Here is a 21,486-nt window from a genome sequence, read left to right on the forward strand (position 1 = left end):
CATGATATAACCAATCTATAGATTGATTACTTTAGAATTCTTTCTAGGTTTGAAGATCTTAAAATATCATTTAGCCATATGTAATTATTAACATATAATCGGGAATGTATTTGGAAGAATTTGTGTGTATCACAGTTTGCCTTTATTACCTCTGAAACAGAACAGCTTTTTGTTGTTCTTCGAACTCCAAAAGCTTTTCTACAATAGTTTTCCTTGAAAGCAGGTCCACTGCATTGTCAGGAATTTGTAGTTCTGTAGCGTTATCTCTAATTTAATTTAAACCAACAAATTCTGCAAATTGTTGCTTGTCCTCAAATCTTATTCAGATGGTAAAAGATGTCATTCTTGTTAACTGGTCTACTACTCGACCTAGAAAAGTCTCAGGTTTTACAAAAAATGAGTTGCAAAGTTACATAGAAGTATCTGAATGGTTTCCTGAGCTTCCTCCTGCCCTGTCCATGATTCAGCCTAGTGGGTGGTCTGTCAGCTGCTGTAGTTGATCATGAAGAATTAGACAAAGCAGTGCGAGAGTTCACATTGCATAGTGGCTGCAGAGCTCTTTAGTATGTAGTCACTTCACAATATACAAGCTGCTTATGGTATTTTTTTATTCCTTTCTGGCAGTAGAGCCTAGCATGACTTCCAGTTCGGCAAGGTCACCTTAGATGTTTGCTACAAATGGTGGAACTTCTGCTGTTGAAGCTAAACTTAAACTTTAAAAGCTGTCCTGAATTGAGATGTAAATGTTGGTCTAAACTCTTGTGAAGTCACCCATTTATTTAATTGGGTTTAGGCTAGTTCCTTAAACTTGTGGCAGGTATTAGGGTGCATGACGGGGGGGGACGACAACCAAAACAAGAAAGAAAAAAAAAAAAAAAAAACAAAAAACAACCAAATGAAAAAAACGCCCAAAAACTCTTCAAAATTTGTGTCACTTTACCACCCCTGGACATTTCCAGGGCTTGCCTCCCATAAATTTTTGCATGCTAAAATATAAAGTTACTGCAACGTGTTGTCCCAGAAAGCTCTATTTCCATTTTGCATCTTTAAGAGGTTTTGCTTTTCTTTTCTTTGAATATGTCAGCTTTGAGCAATATTGATGGTGATAATAAAACTTGGAGAGCTATTGCTGCAGGTGCATTTATATTTTCAATCACACGTGAATTCTGCCTCTGTACACCTTCTCGGCAAGCAATAGCTCATTTTCAAGAGACACTGATGGCTTACTACTGAGTTCTTTCCACGGCCACAGAGCAACAGTTGAAGACTGCTTTGTTTCAGAGCACTGGAGGTAATTGCTTGGTGACAGGCAGAGCTTAATGTCTTTGAACTGCCTAAAGGGCTGAGCTGACTCTAAAGAACTGCAAAAATTACAAAACTCAATAAGCAAACAGGGCCTGGCCCCAAGCCTACATTTCAAAGAGGCTGTGTGACCAATCAGCTAGTGCTAGGATGCAGCATGGGAATCCCTATATTACACAAAGGGACAAAACTAGGAAGGCACTCTTGCATCCAGTGAGGATACCCAAAGGGCACACATATATTACAGAAAGCATATGTGACATGTCATGAAAATATGGGGAAAAAAAAACCAACTGGCTGCTTTCCTGGATGTGTGGCAGCCAGGTATTCAGAAAGGTGGGCACTCTTCTGAAGAATAATGTATTCTATGTGTTTAAAGTACTACATACCCATCATACATTTGGTCAATGCCTACATCTGTTGCATACATGCAGTGTCTGTCCAGATGAAGGCAATGCATGTGAGGGTGATGCAAAGTCACTCGCCACTTGCAGGTTTTATTTGCTGGGTGCCACAGAGGCTGCTACTCAGTACTCTATAAAAGGCATCCAGACTTTGTGAAATGGCCACATTCGTTCATTGTACAAGTCCATCAGAGTGAGAGGAATAATATTTCAGGAGGGAATTGGGCCTGAAGAAAGTAAGCTAGAGGGGTTGTCATTAAAATTTAGGGAGGAAGATTTAAAGATAAATATCAGAATGCTCTGGAAAGACATTTCCCAGAGCAGCAAGCTTTGTAGGCCAACTTACTCAAGCCCCTGCTCCCAGCTACTTTTTCTGTGATACATGCCCAGTCTTCTCTAGGTAGATTCCTTACAGCTATGAATTGCCAAAGGTATAACAGCAGGAATATTCCCAGCACTGGCATAACTTAGAGCATTTACTTTCAAAGAAAATATTTTATTCAGGTGTCTGAAATCTCCTGATATGAGGGGGCGGGGGGGGGGGGGGGGGAGTTCAGGCTAATAAGCTGTGAATATTTCATTAGTGATGAAGCATTTTTCTTGAGAGGACTTTTTAAAGAAAAAAGTGAGGAGAAATCAGAATCTAAACATGAACAAACACAATGCAATTAACAGGCTTGGCCAAAAGAAGGCTGAATTAAAGATCTTAAGTGTATAGAAAATCCCTTTTCCAGACCTGCCCCACCACAAAAAAAAAAAAAAATTCTCTAAAAGCCAGGTATGAGACCCAAGAATGGAGAAGCAATTGTTAGGACTTGATTAGAATGATAGCTCAATTTTTTTAATTTTCACAGTTTTAATCAAAGTTCTTTCTCCCTGAATCAGTATGCCAAGTATTAGCCTGCATTGTGTCCATCATTCATAAATATTCCCACAGCATAAAACAAACCTATTTTGTTTAAATGCAAATAAATCACTGGATTTTATTACGTAACAAATTTTGCCTTAGGTTATGCGTAGTCTTTGAAAGTGACTGTAATGTATTCCAAGCTTTTAATATTCCTGCCTGGTGTTTCTTTTTATTATTATACTCTTTTTGTTTGTCTGAAGTGGAAGAGATTATCTGTACTCTAACGTAAGCCTCCAGAATATCCCACTATGCAAAGGTTATGGGACTGAGCCCTATTTTTTCCACAGAATAAATAACTTTTGAACAAAAGGCTTCACTATGTTGTTAGTCAGATTCTCTTACGTTCCTTGCACTGCTGTTAAGCTGAAATGGATAACATTACCTTCAGTAGTCAGAGAGAAGAAGGCAGGTTGAGATGTAGCCAAAAATATCAGAATTAAGAAAATAAGGTGTGTGCAGTTAGCCAAGGAAATTATTTTCTTGTAGCAGTGGGAGCAGCAGCTCTCACAGAGGAACTAGTCTGAAACCTTTGGCAAAATTAGGATTCTGAAAGGAGTTACAGAGCAGTGTCCAACAACAACGTGACTTGGGATTCCTGTAAGGATGGAAGGTCTGTTTAAATGTGACAGCCTGATAAAAGGACTTTTGGGGGTTTTATCTCCCAATAAATTTAGTGATAAACTCCTTGAGTGTTTGTTTAGTTCCATCTGTAAAAATAACTTAATTGGGATGGAGTCTACATTACAGCTTCTTTTTTCTTGTTCTGTTATAATTTTCTGACCCTAATTTCCTGCTTCTTCATTTGGTTTGAATTGGACCAGTTCATGAGAAAATTCTTCCCCATAAGGCATAAATTCTGTGTGGGGGAGAATTCTTTGTAGATATTTGTTCTGTGAATTGGAATAATAAACTATTATAATACTACTATGGATTTGAAAGCTACTTTGGCCAATGGCAGCAAGTCTGAAACTTTTATTTCATTATTATTCATTTTTCAGTTAATTTGAGATAATCTATTTGCTCTGGTTTTTTCCTTTGGCAAAAATGCAAAACCTTTCTTGTCCACCAAATGTATGTGCATAGTATGGATTTGTGTTGTTGACACGTCTGTACTTCTAATTGAATCTCTGAATGAATATTTTTTAATAACCCACCATAAATGTTTTTCATGGAGTATTTCATAAATGTATTTAGAAATTATAATGCAGATTATTCTCAATCTTGAATCAGTGATGTGAAGTGCATTGTGTTCTTTATGTGAAAGATTCAGTGGTACTGAATTCACTATAGCTGTTCTCTGGCTGCATCCACGCAGGCTGTCCCTGATATTGTTGGCTGTAGATGCTAGTATTCTGTAACATTTTATTCTGAGAGTTTGTATTTAATTTTGATTTTTTTTCTTGTCTTATCAGGTCAAAGAATTTGGTATTTCTAGCACAAGAGCATGTTTTTTCCAAATCCAAAATTTTCATTTTGTTTACATTTATTATAAACTTTCTGAAATCCTTTGCAACATTTTAAAAAACTTTTTCATTTTGCAGCTTTGTTAAGGTTTTGACCAAATAACATAATCTAATCACCTTACATTGTCTTCGAATGCTGATTTTAATCTCTTGTACACAAACTGGTAGTAATTATGTTGGACCATATATGTCCACGTTTTTTGACGCTCTTAGTTAAATAAGCTGTGTTTGAGTGAGCAGATATTATATATGTTAAAAAAAAAAATCATACTGCAGCTGCTCTTGTGACACAGCAGGTTTTTAAGGCTCCCTTCAAAGGTGCTGCTGGGGAACTTCTAGGCACTGCCTTATTTATAATGTTAATGATGTGGTAACACCGCCTTCAGGGGAGGGACTTTTCAAAGCTTCTAGCTGCTTGACATCACAAGGAATTTGTGCTCCCAAATCCCTTAGCTACTTTTGAAAATCACATTGCATGTATGAACCTAACTGTAAGGATAGATACTTGCTTGGACCACCATTTGGATTAAATGGACCCTTTAGTGCAGAAGACAACAAAAAATACAGAAGGTTTCTGGAATTAAATTAAAAACAGATCTGCAAATGTATGTGGGTATCTCCACAGGAAAATCTTTGTGGATCTGTGTGAAGATTGCATGTCGCAATTACTAAAAATAGTTACTAAACAATGAATTTTCTAGAAGAGAATAATTTAGTTTTCAGGTTCTGATCTGAAGCCTGTTGAAATAAAAGGAACTTTGACTCTGCAGAGTATAATGCTTGGGATAGTTTTTGAGAGCCTTCCTTTCATTGAATAGTACAATGAGTCTCAATGAAGTCTGTAAGATTAGTCATTTAGTGCCTTTAGGGATAGAGTAATGATTAACAGTGAAAAACATCCTGATAAAGTAAACTAAATAAAATAATAATTGTATCTTGAGTGATTAACAGAGTGTAAGGTTGGATATAATCTTCTGGAGGGAATGCTCTAAAACATCAAGTGTCTGTTACTGCAAAATTAGTCCTAGCCAGTCAAAGCATTTCAGTACCAAGTACCGGAAATATATTTTATTTTGCATTCATCCACACAAAGCTAGCTTTTCTCATGTGCTCATGCTTGTTAGTGATTCTCAGCAGACTAATCTGAAATCAGATCATAAATATGGAAGAGCAAGACCTTGCATTTTACATATTCTACAACTTTGGGCATTGGAAAAATAACAAAACACTTTTCAACAGACTTGTTATATTATTATATAAATTGGTACTTTTTCATCATTACACTGTATTACTTCTAATCTTCTGTAAGTGTTCTTGCTTATTGCTTTTTTTAATGAATGCATTTCTCAATTCTGAGTTATGGCTAGTCTTATGGTTTTAGGAGGGGCAGGTATTGTTACAAACAGAGATGGTTTTGGTTCATTTCCAAAGTAAAAATGATTAAATGTTGGCAGGTGCATCTACCATTTTATATATATTTAAATATATTTTATGGTAAGGGTTGTTTTTTCTAGATAATAAGTGTGGGAAGTGCATCTATACCCTGTAACCTAATCAACCTTTCAGAGTTCACAGTGGGAATCAAGTCCTGGAAAGAACATTTTGATGAGAACAAAGCCATTGAGGAATTATCCTAAGTCCTGTTAGAATGATGGCTTGGAATTGACGTAATGCCAGTACCTGTGACAAGTCTGTAAAACTCAAAATGAGTCTTATTGATTTGATTATAGTGCTTCATAGATTTTCCATAAACCTGCTTTTCATGGACCCTATAGGCAGATCATGCAGGGCAGTCTCCTGTCATGCTTTTGCACTGACAGCATGCTGATCACAAGGTGGAAGAGTGTTTAGAAGTGTTGTTATACTTTAGAGACTTTGAATTGCCAAACTAGCGATGAGCCTAGTCTACCCCCTGATGAACGTTGTTCAATAGTGTGACAATTCCCAGATAAATTGCCTCGCTGACCCTGCTCATGATCGTCTTCAGGGCATCCCATTTAAGCCTCCAGCCGTCACCTTTTCTTGGTATAGAGTTCCATAGCATGCTTATTCCAATCTGAGGCCTTAGGCTCTAAACTTCTGTTGTTCATTGCAATCTCCTTCAGCAGGTCAGGTCAACACCTGCAGTTCCATTCTCTACAGCACTGTAGTACACATCTTGTTTCGTTTTAAATAACATATTGCATTTTGAAACACTTCAGAGAAAGCAATTTTTAAAAGAGCAATCAGTCTGACATGTCTCCACATCCACCTTTCTCAAGTCAGTGCTCTCCCTCTAAATTTAAAGTCCTGTGCTATGTCAGGTGTTTTGAACAAAGTGAAATTACTCCTTCAGCTCTCCTGATTGGGGGTGAAATACTCAAAGACTTACTTATCTCCTCTTTTATTGCTATCACCATGCTTTAAATATCTCAAATGTCTTCATTTCCTGAAGGATTCATTCTTTAACTATTTTGAAAACAAATACAAACACAATACATGTTCTGTAATGTTCTCAGAAACTTCTTGTCCCTGAGGGGAGAGATGTGGCTTTAAGGACTATGCCCTCAAATTTCATTTAATTTTATGCAGATATTGGGAAGATACTTCTTCTTTATTTAAGATGCTAATATACTTGTATGTTTAAAAAAATTTTTACAATGAGAGAGAATTTAATAGCAAAAAATTAGTAGACTGCATCACTAATTTCTTTGAAGTTGCATGGTTTTATCACTCTTTATCACAAATTTTGAATGAATGTCTTCCAATATGTAGAAATCAGCAGACAATATGACATGTTGATTGGTTCTAAAATTGTCTTGACAAATTGCCATCTCATAAATATTTTCTGTTTACCTTGAAGGTTGTTCTGAATGCTATTACTTCTGCTATCCATTTTTAAAAGCTTGCATTTATTTTTTTAAGTGATTCTTTGCTTGGTCATAATGTTACAGAGTTGTTCTTAACTGTCCTTTGTTATGCCTTTAAAAATGAACAAGAATGCTGTTGTGAGTTAATATATTTTACAATTCCTCCTAATTAAAAAAGGAAAAAAGTCCCTATCTGACATGAAAGTCTAATGTTTACAAGGTTCTGTGTTGTTGTGCTGGGTTGAGCCTGGCTGGACAGCAGGTGCCCACCAAAGCAGCTCTATCACTCCCCTCCTCAGCTGGACAGGGGAGAAAAAATACAACAAAAGGCTTATGGTTGAGATAAGGACAGGGAGAAACCTCTCACCAATTACTGTCATGGGCAAAACAGACTCAGCTTGGGGAAATTAGTTTCATTTATTAGCAATCAAATCAGAGTACTTCCAGTGTGGGTCCCCTGTGGGGTCACAAGTCCTGCCAGCAAACCTAGTCTATTGTGGGCTCCTCTCTCCACGGATCCACAGGTCCTGCCAGGAGCCTGCTCCAGCATGGGCTTCCAGGGGGTCCCTTCGGGCATCCCCCTGCTCCGGCGTGGGGTCCTCCCCGGGCTGCAGGTGGATATCTGCTCCTCTGTGGGCTGCAGGGGGACAGCCTGCCTCACCATGGGCTTCCCCACGGGCTGCAGGGGAATCTGCTCTGGCGCCTGGAACACATCCTCCACCTCCTTCACCTTGGTGTCTGCAGTTGTTTCTCTCAAATATTCTCACTCCTCTCTCCGTCTGCAATTGCTCAGTTTTGTTTTGTTTAGTTCCCCCCCCCCCTTCTTAAATATTTTATCCCAGAGGTGCTACCACTGTCACCAATTGGCTTGGCCTTGGCCAGTGGCAGGTCCATCTTGGAGCCAGCTGGCATTGGCTTTATCGGACATAGGGAAAGCTTCCAGCAGCTTCTCACAGGAGCCACCCCTATAGCTCTCCTGCTACCAAAACCTTGCCATGCAAACCCAATACAGTTGTTATGATGTAGAAAGCCATAAAGAAAGTGCAACTGCATGGCAAAATTGGAAATGGTTTCTTTGGGGAGTAGGGGGAGTTCCTCACATGTGAAGAGATTCAGCTTTCAAACAGCTTAACTCCACACTTCTATTTTCGTTGGTGTAAAATTAATCTCAAACTTTCATCAGTTGGTTTTGCAGATGTAGTCTTAGATGAATGACTATGTGACCATGAAATATAGTGTAGAGATGACCAAATTAGTTTTAAATCCATCAGCCTGGTAACAGCAGTTTTAGACACAGTAGTGTATAACACCGTGGAAGATAACTCACTCTTCAAAAAAAGTAGTTTTATCTGTCTGTGTGTGTATACAAGGTAGATTCACTGACATGTAGTTGCTGTGGCTAAACCACTTTAAGTACCTGAGCTAGTTAACTTTAATTTTAAGGTTAATTCATCCATCCCTAGGCTGAAGAGCAGACAGCATTGTAAGCAAACTGTAAGTACAGAAGTTAACTCAAAGAAAACCAGAGATAAAATACTGAATAATTAAATGTCTACTTGCCAAGTAAAGACAGTCTGCCCCACTACCAGGTACTGAAAGTGATCATTACAACACATCAACCATCTGGGGCTGGGGTCATCTCTGGGTGTTCTTTGTGTGTTTGCTTATCTTGTTTTAGTTTCTGAAATATTTAATTTATTTTATTTCTATAAAATTACTTGTAGTGATCCTTGGCCTTGCTCATAAATATGCTGTGGTAGCTCCTTGCTTCACCTGAGCCCTCCATGGGTGCTTAGTAGCTGTTGTGATGCTTTCCTGGGAAATTTCTGTGGGCAGAACAAAGAGATGGCATGAGGCTTTCTCAAGTCCTTCAGTCAGTTCCAGCTGTCTGTACTGTGGAATATTCTGTAGAGCCAGAGGTGATGAGCGTCCTTCCAGATGGATGACTGACTCTGGTTCTAGTGCCAGTAATATCTGTTTAATTTTCAATAAAACTTAGCAACAGAGAAAGAAGAAAACTGTATGGTATAAGAACAAACTGCCATCACTCTAACTGGAGTTTTTTCTTTAAACAGCTTTTGAAGTGTCTGTCACTTTTTAAGGTCTTCATGTACAGTTTCTTTTTTTCCTCAAAAGGTACATGATGATGCTTCTGAAAATAAGCAACCTTCCAGTGGCTTTAGAGCAAAAAAAAGATTTACAAATATCTCCTTCAGCAGATTACATTTATCAGCTTTCCAATCTCTTTTCAAGATGAAAGGTGAAACATTTTGACTCAAAACAAAGAAATAAACCCTATCTTGTCTTTGAACTGTTTGCCAAGGAAGTAATGGGCTTATGGGGTTTACCTGTGCAATGCTGAATTTTGCTGAGAACAGCAGCTTTTAATGAAGCATACAAAATATTTGAAATTTAGATACATTTTGGCATGGGAGGAGAAAAAGGATTTTTCTTTGAACAAACTGTAATTCTGATATGCTTCTTAGTATTCACCTAATAATTCTATTAATATCCCAGAGCTGGTTTCTACATATCTGTGTGCCTTTATGTACTTCAATTTCAACTCAGCCTTGTATTCTACAAGTCATTGCTTATATTCTGAAAACGAAAATAATTGTAATAGCCCTAAAATATGGCTTTAATTTCTTCAAAGAGGCCATACGTGGATTTTAACTTCTTGCTTCTGGGAAACTTGAATCTTTCAGCATTCATTTTCCAAATACACTGGCTGGTGCATAACTTCATATGTGAAGCTATTCCTATTGATTTCAACAGGACTATTAATATGGAGAAAGTATGTACATGGATGTTTGTAGGATCAAAGCACTATGAAAAACAAAACAGGAGGATAAATGTCATTACAACCAGGATCATCCAGCAGTTCTGTGCTGATGTATTACTATGTATTAATAAGATTAATGCATAGAAAGAAGGTTTACCCAAAATATATATTTGAAAAAGATAAGGGCTGTCCCAGAAAATTTGAAAGCATCATATAATAGGGACTCAGAAGAAGAAAGACCGATTATTTTGCTGTAGAGCCTTCAGCTGTACAGTAGACCAACACCTTCCTGTACTGAAGACACATAGTAAACAGGTGGTCATGGAAAGACAAAATGTCAGATTAAACAGGCAAATTGGGAGCACAAGTAGATCACAAAGACTATGAGAAGCACAAAGTTAAAGTTCTTGCCAAGGAAGCTTTATAAGCAGTGAAAAATTCTGCTAGGTCTCATGCTGAAGGAGAAATGTAGGGAAGTGTTTGAAGTAGATTATTAACATCGGTACGGGCATTCGTATAGCCAGGATCCCTAAGGTGAAATTACTTAGCTAAGATTATGAAAAAGGAGCTTCCTTGGCCCCCCTCCCTTTTTCCTTCTTGTTTCCTATCTCTATTCCAAAAGTAGTATTTGAAAACACACAGTACTTAACTTTTAAGAAAACATCTATACATACTATAGCAAACTGCACATGTCCATCATACAGAAAGCCCTGAATAGTTACTTTTTGGGTTCTCCTGTGCTTAAACAATCAGATGACCAAAGAGCATGCAGAATTAACATGACACAGCCAGAAACCTATGTGTGCTCTACCGAACATGGCTCTTTTAAGGGGAAAAATGAGCCTCCACGCATGGCATTTAGGATACTTAAACCATACTGAAAGCTGCTCTCTCCTGCTATTCAGTGAGGTGCTGGTCTTTATTCTTGCATATGTTCTGCAAACACATCATTATAATACATAGCAGATACCAACCCGTTATTTCAGGTGTTCCATTAGGCACCATGTTTCTCCATTTCAGTCCCCTACAGTCACACTTGAGTCACCCTGCAGCTGATGTGAACCAGAAGTCTAGACAAAGGCTTTTTTAGTCATGGCAGTTCTAATTAGTTCTTCAGTTTTCAATCAAATCTGCTTACAACAGGTGATTTTAGTACTGTATGGTTCATTGCTAAGCCATCTTTCTTTTTATGAAAGACTACTGAGATTTCTCAAAAATTCTAGTATTGTAAATGTTCTTAGACTAAGCTGCTTTGTGATTAACAAACCTACTGTGATTAGCCGAAGTCTGAAATCTTTGTTCCCTTTCCATTTATGAACTCCCAGGCTTCATGCAAGAGGAAAGCACAACAATATGGATTTCTTCAGTTTCCCTAATACAGTTCAGAAACTTTTGAGTAAAAAACTGCTTGTAATCTCATGGGGTGTGACGAGCATTACAACATATGGTGGCCACATTAGTTCTTCACACCCAGAAGCAGCACAGTGCAGAGTGAAGCTGTACCAAAAAGAGTATTTCTTAAAGCATCATCATGACTGTCTTCATCCTAAGACTCATCTTTCTTGCTCACTTGTTTATTGGCATCCAGGTTCATGAAACGAGAGAAGCCTTGAAATAATATTCAACAGGAATAACATTTATTCTAATTTAAGAAAGTTCTAGTAGCCAAGATGGAAAACAATTACTTTATTTTTGCAGTATCTTAAATATAGCTGAAGGCTGTTTCCATGTGTGCCCTCCCCCGATTGTCTATTCTTTACACTAAACCAACTTCTTTCTGCCTGCAGACAGTTTGTGAAATAATTGTGTAGACAATATTTTTTTAAACCAGGTATGCACATATTCATATGCATGCAAGCAAAGCAGAGAGGAACAAACAGTATTAATTAAACTTAAATTAATTAAAGGTTAGTGTAACTTTTATTTGATTGAAAGTGGAGACTAGTATGGGAACGTTGCACAATAAATCTAAGAAATTCTGAATAAGGATTAGCTGATTCTTGGACTGGAAAAGGCAGAAAAGCATAGGCAGAACACCTCCAAATTTTCACTTAACTCTCACAAGCATGTTTGCAAAGATGTTTGACTATCTTCATTGTTCTTCTGGGCTCCTTCTTTACTTGCTGAGCATTCTTTTTAGACACAGTACTGCAGAAGAGGAAGGATTGCTTCATGCATCTTTCAAGCAATACTATTATCCAAAACTATCAATGCTATTGTTATTGTGTTGGTGCAAGCATGATGATGTCTATCCCAGGTTCAGTTTGTGACCAGGTACAGTCCCAGACTCTCCATTGTAGTATGCCAACATGCCCAATTATTTCCCACCTTATGAGGTGGTAGCAACACAAAGAACTGTAGAAATCCATTCTATCCCTTCCACAGTTCTTTCATGTCTCTAGGGAAAAATCCACCCCCTTTGGGGGAAGTAGGATTTGTGGTAAAGTGGAGACCAATGGTTCATTCTGACACGTTTTGATCAAAGCAGTTATAAAGTACTTTTTTGCTTTGATGCATCTTGTTCTGAGTTAAATGCATTCATGCAGATAAGCCCTAGGGCATGCAGGATTTGGCCCTAGTGAGGGTTTGACTGAATGCTGGGTAAAGTCAGGAAAAATTCTGTTATTTTTCAGTAAGTTTTGAATTAAGTCTTAGTGGAAATTTATATTCTAGGCATCCCCACGCATCTGAATTTTACTGCTCCTTCATTTCTGTCAATGCAGCTGAAGGCTATCTGCAGGCAGAAAACTGCCAGAGGGCCAAGGAAGTGGTTATTCCCCTGTATTCACCACTTCTGAGATCATGGTTGGGGGCTTGAGTGGGATCCCAAGCTCAGGAAAGATACTGCAAACTACTGCAGAGGGCCAGCTACTGCTTGGGGACCTACAGTACTTAACATACAAGCAGGACCAGGAACAGACACAGGTTACGACAGGGAAAATTCTGACTAGGTAGAAGGAGAAAATTCCTCCAAGTGAGGGTGTTTGGTCACTGGAGTAGGGCCTGAGAAAATCTGTGGAAGATTGGAGATTTTTTAAATTCAATTGGTCCTGAACAAACGGGTCTAAACTTGAAATTTTCTCTAACTTTGAAGTTAGCCATGAAATTGGACCAGATGATCTTCAGAGGTTTCCTCTAAAATATATATTATTTTATAATTCTAATGTTAGCAATGCATGATAAAGCATCTTTAGAAAGATTTTTCTTTCTACTGATCTGGTTCACCATGTGGTCCCACAAATGGCTGCATAAGCACAGCTGTAGGGGCAGTAAACTGTGACATGAAAAAAAAAGGTCAGGGTGGAAAGGGAGAAAAGTAGTAGTCAAAGGAAGCCTCCTAGATAGGCTCCGATGCTAGACACACTGAAAGTGGGAGTGTGTCACCAGGAACTCCTGGCATTTGTCCTTGACTTTTGCTTTACGCCAAGAGCACCACCACACCGCTAAGGGTTTGTGGATCACCTTCTTAATGGACGCCATATGGGAACAGGAGATCAGACAAAGATCATCCTGTGCAGCACTAATTGTTTAAATCTGGATAGCATCTAGGGACTGAGAGCTCTACATGGAGAGTCAAGAATGGTGTGACAGATCAGTGCCATGTATAGAGGCCAGGTTGATCAGCATCAAAAGTCTATGTCCCAGCTTTGGTACAAAAAAAAAAATAAAAAAATCAAAATCTTAATCTTGGCTTCTCATAAATGTTTCCTTGTCATGATTCTATCAATCACATCAGTACCTACATCTTAATTAAAAGTGCAGCAATGTGTAATCCTATAGCTTTGTATTTGAAAGACAGAAAGAGAAAAAATACTGCAGTAATCACATTTGAGAAGGGAAGAAAGCACATATGGAACGCACATGTAGGTTAGTATGTGGGGAGGCTTATTGAGATTCTTGCAGAAATAAGGAAACTGAAAAAACTGTTGTAACTACTAGAAGCTAGCAATTCCCAATATTTTTTTTATTTTTTTTTTTAAGCTAATAAATTAAAGAGTGTCTGTTCAGCCTTTAGGTCATTCTTGGACTTTAATAAGCTAGGGTTCAATGCAGGACATGTGGAGTCTTCTTGTAAGTCATAATAGGACTCACTAAAAAGCCTACACTGTGACTCAAAATCATAATTTCTAAACTATTGTATTCCAGATGTCTTTACTGGTATGCCCATGGATACAGTCTACAATAAACTGATGCTGGGATGTTGTCTGCCTACACTTTTGTCTGTTATGGTAACAAATGTTTACATGTGGAGAAAAGTCGGCTCTATTGCTGTACCTTATGGAGGAAAGCAGAATTTCTCATAGTTTGTGTCCTTACTTGGGAGAATTTACCTGAGATGAATAAAAAAAAGTAGTCACATTGATGTCAGATCCTCATGGAGATGAAATGGTAGAAGTGTTGAAAGTTGTTGCAACTAAATGTGGTGAGGTTAAAGCCATCTTCAGGAGTCTATTTCATGGCTATCTTTTTTCAGTATAGAAGTGCGTTCATTTTAGCAGTTTGCACAGATGCAAGCTCAGTTTTGATCATGTTTGTTTTTAAATAAAATCATCATAGAAAAGAGAGATTCTTAGTGGTTTTTGAATGCAGTCCCATTTTTTTTCATCCCTCTCATCTTCAAAGTTAAAGAAAGGCCAAAAAGAGAGAGTGGCTCAGAAGAGCAGATGAAGCAGCCACTTCCTGGGCGCTTTTTTTTTTTTTTTTTTTTCTCCTTCCCCCAAAAAACCCACAGATTACTGGCAGCAGGAGGCCTGGGAGCATTACACTTTGGAGTGGAAGAGCTACTTTATTGTGCTAGAACACAGATAAAATGGCTGTGGACTTGATAGCTCTTTGTATCATCTGTGATTTTGGGGTTTGATGCTGTCCTTAAAGTTAGCACTACAAGAGTGATGCTTCCAGTAACTAAGCCTTAGCAGAAGTACAGCTAAAAAATGCAACTAAATGGTTATTTATCCCATGAGCTAGCAAAGGTAGATACTTTCTTATTCTTTCCCCAAACCAGAATGGAAGAGAAGGAGTAAGTAGAAACAAGAATGACAGAAAGTTAGAGTATGATAAGTATGTATTTTTCTCTGTTACCACATCTGCTTGTAGTCTTTCATACATGCACAGTGCAGTCACGGGGCTAATATAGTAACTGCCCGCTGGCAGTGAGCCTAAAGCAAGTTCTACTTTTAAGAGAGGTTTTCAAAGGTACAAATGAAGGTTGGTTGGCTGAAAGAGAAGGTAATGTCACTAGGAAGTTACAGTATCCAAATACAATTTTGCTTTTGGCTTTAGTAGTTTTGTTTCCAGTAGTCCATGCTGTGGACTATTTGGTTAGGCCCATCACTCCAATGTGCATCTACATATCTTTTTTCCTTGTCTGTCTTGTTTATTAGATAGTAAACACTAAAGATTTTCTTGGAATGTGTGTGTGTGTGTTGGGAACAGTCTGAATGTTCTTGTAAGCATACTTACATATGGAATGATGTGTCCTTTTCCCCTTTCGTATTTCCATGTTATTAACTTAGCCATCACTTTTTTTTTTTTTTTTAACATAAAACTGGAATAGAAATGCTGGCTTCCTTTCATGTTCTTAAAAAAAACTTGTGAAACAATACTATATAAAAGCAAATTTTGTATTCTCCTAGCTTCCTAAGTAGAGGAAGAGGAGAAAACTAAAGAATTTGGGCTTTGGTAATCTATTTTTGGGGAAATGCATAATTTCTAGATCTTGCCAGGTTATGCGTTTGATTTTTATTTTTTTTCTCCCCCCTAATTTTATTTGGATTCCTATTTTGGCTAGTAATTCCCAAGTCTGGACTGAACCTGAACATAAATTTTAGTACTGAATGTGCAAGGGGTATAAGCAATTTCAATACCTCAGAAGAATTCTTCCAGAAGGGTTATTTCACTCCTACTGAATGAGAGATTAGAATTTGTTTTATCAAGAGTGCTTAGAAACACAGGTCTTCTCTTCCAGTCAAGATTGCTCAGGAAATTAGTTTATTAGTGATGCCTAAATCTTACTATGTTCAATGAAAACACTAGAAGGCTCTGTGTCTGGCCTTAGAAATTATGTCATTGTTATTGAAGTTTTAGAGAACTACTTATGGTAGATGTAAGTTGATGCTTCCTGTATTTGGAAAGGTTTGTCCGTGGAAATCGCCAATGAGGAAAAATTGCCTACAATACAAGGTATTGATCACACTGACAGTACTGACAGCTATTCTCTTTGTCCCTCATGCCATCGCAGCACCTTCCTTTCTTCTGTAGTCTCTAAACTCTTATTTCTTGAATGTATTTGCCCTCAGAACTTCTTAGGATGTACAAAGTTGACATCACCAGGCTTAGACTGAAGGTTTTCATAAGCAAAGTATACGTGTATGTTTTTCCAGTTAATACTACAGAGTTGTTTTTACATATAAACATATTTTTAATCAGTTTTCTACTGTTTATGCCAAGGTACCATGATTAACTATGTTAGTAGCATTTATAATTGTTAATCATTTAAATCAATAACTACTTCCATCCCATTAGTGCATTGCTTTGATCACTGTGGATGAATAAATACCTATTTTATTCCTGTTTTAGGACAACATAGTCAAGTGCTGTATTTCAGTTCAAAATCTGGACAATGGTTATATGAAAATTGTTAAGCAGAACTTTTAACTTCCTTATGTAAGCAAAAGTTTGAATTTAACTCACTCTTGTTATTCAAGTATCACTCCATATATGGACATTGTTGGTTTTTTTAATAAGAAACGCTCCTTCTGATTTATTTTTTGTTGCTTGGGAATTGGTTTATGATTTGGAAATTGGTTTAAACAAGCCATCAAGAATCAACCAAAATTGCTAAAAACAATGTCTGAACAAGGATATACACCAGTACAACTTCAGTAGGTAACACTAGCTTAAAAACTATCAATGTACATAGTCTTGAATTGCATAAGCAACTTGGAATCACCTGCAGGGTCTGCAGCTGAGGAGGAAAATGAATTCTAGTCTCATGAAGCATAGGTCCAGCCATTTGACCACTTCTCTCAAGTTTCTTAACGTAGAAATGTACCTCCTGCAGTTCATACTTACCTTTTTGTGACAGCAGCACAATGTAAGAATTACAGATAATCCGTTCAAGTTTAGTGCAATTTTGGAATTTCAGAGCCAAGCTCCAGTGACTAACATTTATTCAGAATAAATGAAAAATATTTAGGAAATCAGAAAAGGACTTAAAACACTGACCCTAAATCTGAATTCCAAAATCCTTAATTATTGAGTCAGGGATTTCATTGTAGCTGTGAAATTATATTCTACTTCATACCCCTCCAAACTATACAACAGCAGTCTGTGCTACTGCAAGCATTAAGTGGGATAGAAGAATTAAGTTTTGGCTATCCTTCTCAACATCTTTCGCAATATTAACGTGAAATAGAGTTCCCTCTCTGTTTACTATTAAGTTTTCTTTCTAAAGCTTCTGTCCAAGACTGGTTACCGTTTTGCTAATGTTCACTCTTTCTTCTGAGTTCCTTTGTAATCCCAGTTCATGTGGAAGTGCTGTAGGTACAGTGCCACACTAGTTGCATGTCTGAGAAACATTTGCAGGCATAATGTTCTGCTCTGGAAGCTAACAAAACTGTTCAGGACAGCTACTTCCCTTTGTCCACTGCTTTTGCAGATGAGTAATTACATGCTATTGTTTATTCTTCTAAAAATGCACTTCTTGAGAACAGCGTTTTTCTCATGCTTTGGTAGTATTTGTGGAGTATGCCCTCTTCTAACTGCATTCAAGAGATGCTACATAAATACAGAAGTATTTGCAAAGTGAACTTGAATTCTGCAAGATATTACGTACTCAAAAAATAGTAAGATGGATCTGATCCCTGGAATGCTGAGATAACCTCACAAATTGAGAGGTGAACAAAGTTTTATGGGGGAAGAGTTTTATTTCCAGTTGGTGAATTTGGGAAAGGCATTGCCCATTTTACAGCCTCAGTTTGTTGTTGTTGAAACAGAAATGATGATGCTGACTTCTGTGAATTGCTTTGAGAGCTGTGGATGAATTATGGCATATAAGAATGAGATAGTACTGTTTTCCTAGCCTGTGTGGTAGAATCTCTGTAGTCCTCAAGGAAGCTGAATAGGTTCACTTCTGGCAACATTTCAAAAGTAAACAGCCATTTCTACTTTATTCTGTGTATTTTTGTCTGCTAGAAAAGATATTTCACATTAAGTACTGGAGTAGTGCCATTGTTTCTAATGGATGTTATGATTAGCACCGAGTATTTTGAGGGTAAGGTGTGCTACAAAAACTAATGAGCGAAGCCTTAAGGCTTGGATAGACTATACGACTGCAATTGAAGATAATTGCCCTTAATAGAAAAATGGAATATAGTCATCATCTTTGTCCTGTTCCAGAGACTAATCTCAAATAGACCAAAAACTGTATGTTGACAAAAAAAATTTAAATACTGATCATAAAGGTAATTTTAGTATTTAACATCCCCTTCCCACTCTTCAAATTTACATTTAAAATTTCAAGCATTACTACAAAAGTTGGATTTCTAAAAAAAGTCACAAATTTTACATTAATTTCTATAGATAAAAAAAAGATACAGATGTGGAAGGCAATGCAACTAGTAACTGGTGTACCAAAACTTTGCTATATAAAATCAAGGCTTAAAAGTACTGAGAAGCCAGACAGCTACAGACCATGACCTGCCTATCTGAGGTATTATAGTCTTAAATCTAACTGAATTTTTATTGTCTTCAGTGCTTTTTCTTTTTCTTTTCTTTTTTTTTTCATGCAAAAAATGTAACAGAAGGTGTGAAGTGGTATTAACAATGCGTGAAAGTAACTCACACAGGCATTTGGTAGTTTTGAACGAACCTCTAAATCAATTAAGTCCAGATCAGATCATTCATGACCACAGATTATTGCCATATGAGGGCTTCTCCGTAAGTATGATAAATAAATCTCCATAAGCAAAACCAGGACTGCCAATAGCCTGCAGTGGTGGTGTCAGAGGAAAGGGACAATGGAGTACAGAAATTAAACTATATTCACATGAATTATTCTTTCAAATGAAATACTTCAGAACAGCAAAGACGCCCTGCAATATTTCTGCTTTTGCTGCCACATAGACAAATTTTTGTTGTCAGTGAGGCATCTCTCACGGGAACTTCGTTTAACCATGGTGGGTACTTGCCTGTCTTGCAATAAGGAAAATGCCATAGTGGAGATGCTTTACGTGTAGGAAGGTGTAGAGTGAGAATGCCAAGACAGATAGTCAAACAGTGAAAGTGGTGTGTCATATTTATGGGCAATTACAAGAGTGAAGTCTCTGGCTAACTGCCACTTCAGTAGCATTACAGAAAAAACCTCTATCTTGGATTTTTTTTTTTTACAGTGTCTCTCAACCATAAACTTCCTCTTTTATGTTGATCGAGCTGCCATTTTCCATGAAATTGTAACTGAAATAAATTATTTTATTATAGCTTTGAGATGTACTTACTATTGGTAGGATGGAAGGCCTGTGTAAAAAGCTATTTAGTTAGGTAATATGTTATACTTTTACTTTAATTTGGAACAATTCTGAAATTCCAAGCATTTTAGCTTACTTCCTATAGAAAGCAAACTTTTGCCTTTTAGGTAAATGCTGTGAGTGTTTGAACCTTTTAAACTTTCTGCTGCTTACAACGACTCTTGACAGATGGCTGGATGAGTTAATAATCTTAGGTATACTTAAATGCCTACAAGTTCAGTATAAGTAGGTCATCAGGCAACTGAAAGTTCATTCACGAGTTTGTCCTTAATGACCCATCCACCAATGTTTGTAATCACTCAAGGCAGCCTGCCTGTTTCTACCAAAATCCTCTGAAGAACCAGGGGGCTTTAGGGGGTAAAAGGACAGAATTGTATAGATATGTGGGGAATTAACAGAAAAATTGTGTACAATTAAATTTAAAAGTTTATTTTAAAAAATGCAAATTCATAAGATGTCAGACTTCTTTTGATCTGTTTTCGTAGAATTAATGCTTTGCCTTTATAGAAGTGGGCATGATATAGCAGTGGACAGTTAGCAGAATTTTTTTGTCTGTATAGTTTAGAAAACCATGTTTTGTATTTGAGAAACTGGAAAAATAACTGGTTTGCAGTACCATTCACATGATGCTGGTAATAGAAAACATGAATAAATAATATGAATCATGTCTTTCTAATGGGTCTATGTCTACAACAGTTGATTATTTAAAAGTACATTTCAAGTGCTAACAACATATCAAGTGAGGTTCCTCAGTAAGGTAATTGTTTAATCATGAGGGATTGAGCTAATATGCATGCTGTATAGAATATGAAGCAGTGTGAGGAGAATGGTAAGAATCTGAGGTAGAAACAAGATTTTAAGAAGAGCCTTTGGTGGATGCACGCAGATTAGTAAACATGCCTCGTTGACAGAGAAATTTAAAATTTCCAGAGGAATTTTTCAAGACAGTGATGTTGTGATGTTTTGTACAACACGCAATGTTCCTATGGCATTTAAGTGAAAACCAAGCTTAGTAAACATCTTAAGGCTGTTTTCCATAAACGAAATCTGCAAACAGTGGAATCTGCAGTAGGAGAAACAGATGAAGCACAAAAAATAGTGAGAGAACTATTTTGTGTACAAACAGGAGAACATGTGAAAAATAAAAGCTGACTAACTTAGGAACTTTCTGGATGGGTAACATTCTGATTCATACTGTTAGAAAACCCCATTATAAAAGAGCTATTAAAGAGACTGTTTAAAAAAAAAAAAAAAAGAGTTATACCATATTCAGGCCAGATGAAAAAACCCACACTTATCAAAAATGTTGGCAGTTGTGCAAAAAAAAAAGTTGTTGAAAGATTGTACTGAGCTTACTCTTGCTGCAGCAGAGGCAACAGATGCTGGAGGCCTCTCTGTTCCAGATAACTGTAGCTGTGCCATGTTCTTTCTTTAACAGCACTTCTTGAAAATTAGGAAAGGGGAGTTTGAAACTTTTGTTTCTTCCAATAAACAGTGTTTGTTTTGAAATTGCTATTTTTCACACAGTGAGGCAGGCATAGTAGAAGAAGTCTGGAAATGGGTGCTAGCTTTTGAAAAAAATTACTGATAGTGCTGCATATGTGGAAATAAAGTCTTTGAGAACTATTTATGAAGACAATGCATGCGTCTGGCAAAACTTGTTTACTCAGTTTGCTCTGCAGTATTTGGGACAACACATTTGCAGCATCAATGAAATAAATAATTGTTGCAGTAAAATGCCCTCCTCTGGAATTCTTTGCTTGGGTGGCATAGTTCCATATCTCAAGACAGAGGGCTCAGTGCCCACACTGTCATCTTCTCAAGTAAACACATGGTGGAACAGCTTGCCTGATGCTACATTGCATGCTGCTTTTAAGAATACGTGCAAGATCATATACAAAGTTGTACCTCAGGGGTTGGATGGGGGCAACTAGGATGTGCATTTTAATATTACTGGTGCTACTAACAAATGTTGCAATATTGAGAGATTTCTGAGCATGTTGGCATAGTGAATGCTGTGTACATTAGTTTACTTTCTGGCACTGTTTTTCCCCAAGATTCTTGCAGGGAATGTACATTGCCAGTGAGTTGATAGTCAAATACCTCATGCCCTTTGCTTAGTTTTCTTTAGGTGTTCCTCAATTAAGATAGTGGTAATAACATGTCAGCTTTCCTTTAAAAATATTTCTGACCCTTCTGGTTGACAGCATGCAGAAGGACTGGAACCAACCAGGCAAAGCAATACCAAA

General features: G+C 37.4%; 1 protein-coding gene across 2 annotated transcripts in view; it reads right to left on the reverse strand.

Annotated features, from left to right (window-relative positions):
* Nucleotides 1-7,579: 7,579 nt before the first annotated feature.
* EDN3 (endothelin 3) overlaps nucleotides 7,580-21,486 on the reverse strand; it is a 35,651-nt gene continuing 21,744 nt past the window's right edge. The window contains exon 5 of one of the 2 annotated variants that reach the window (XM_069804165.1): nucleotides 7,580-8,754. The gene's annotated coding sequence lies outside the window, so the exon portion shown is untranslated. Of the gene's footprint in view, nucleotides 8,755-19,640; nucleotides 20,301-21,486 lie in introns of those variants that run through there. The other variant, XM_069804174.1, reaches the window with a different exon arrangement.

This window comes from Haliaeetus albicilla, chromosome 2, assembly GCF_947461875.1.
Source record: "Haliaeetus albicilla chromosome 2, bHalAlb1.1, whole genome shotgun sequence".
Taxonomy (NCBI): Eukaryota; Metazoa; Chordata; class Aves; order Accipitriformes; family Accipitridae; genus Haliaeetus; species Haliaeetus albicilla.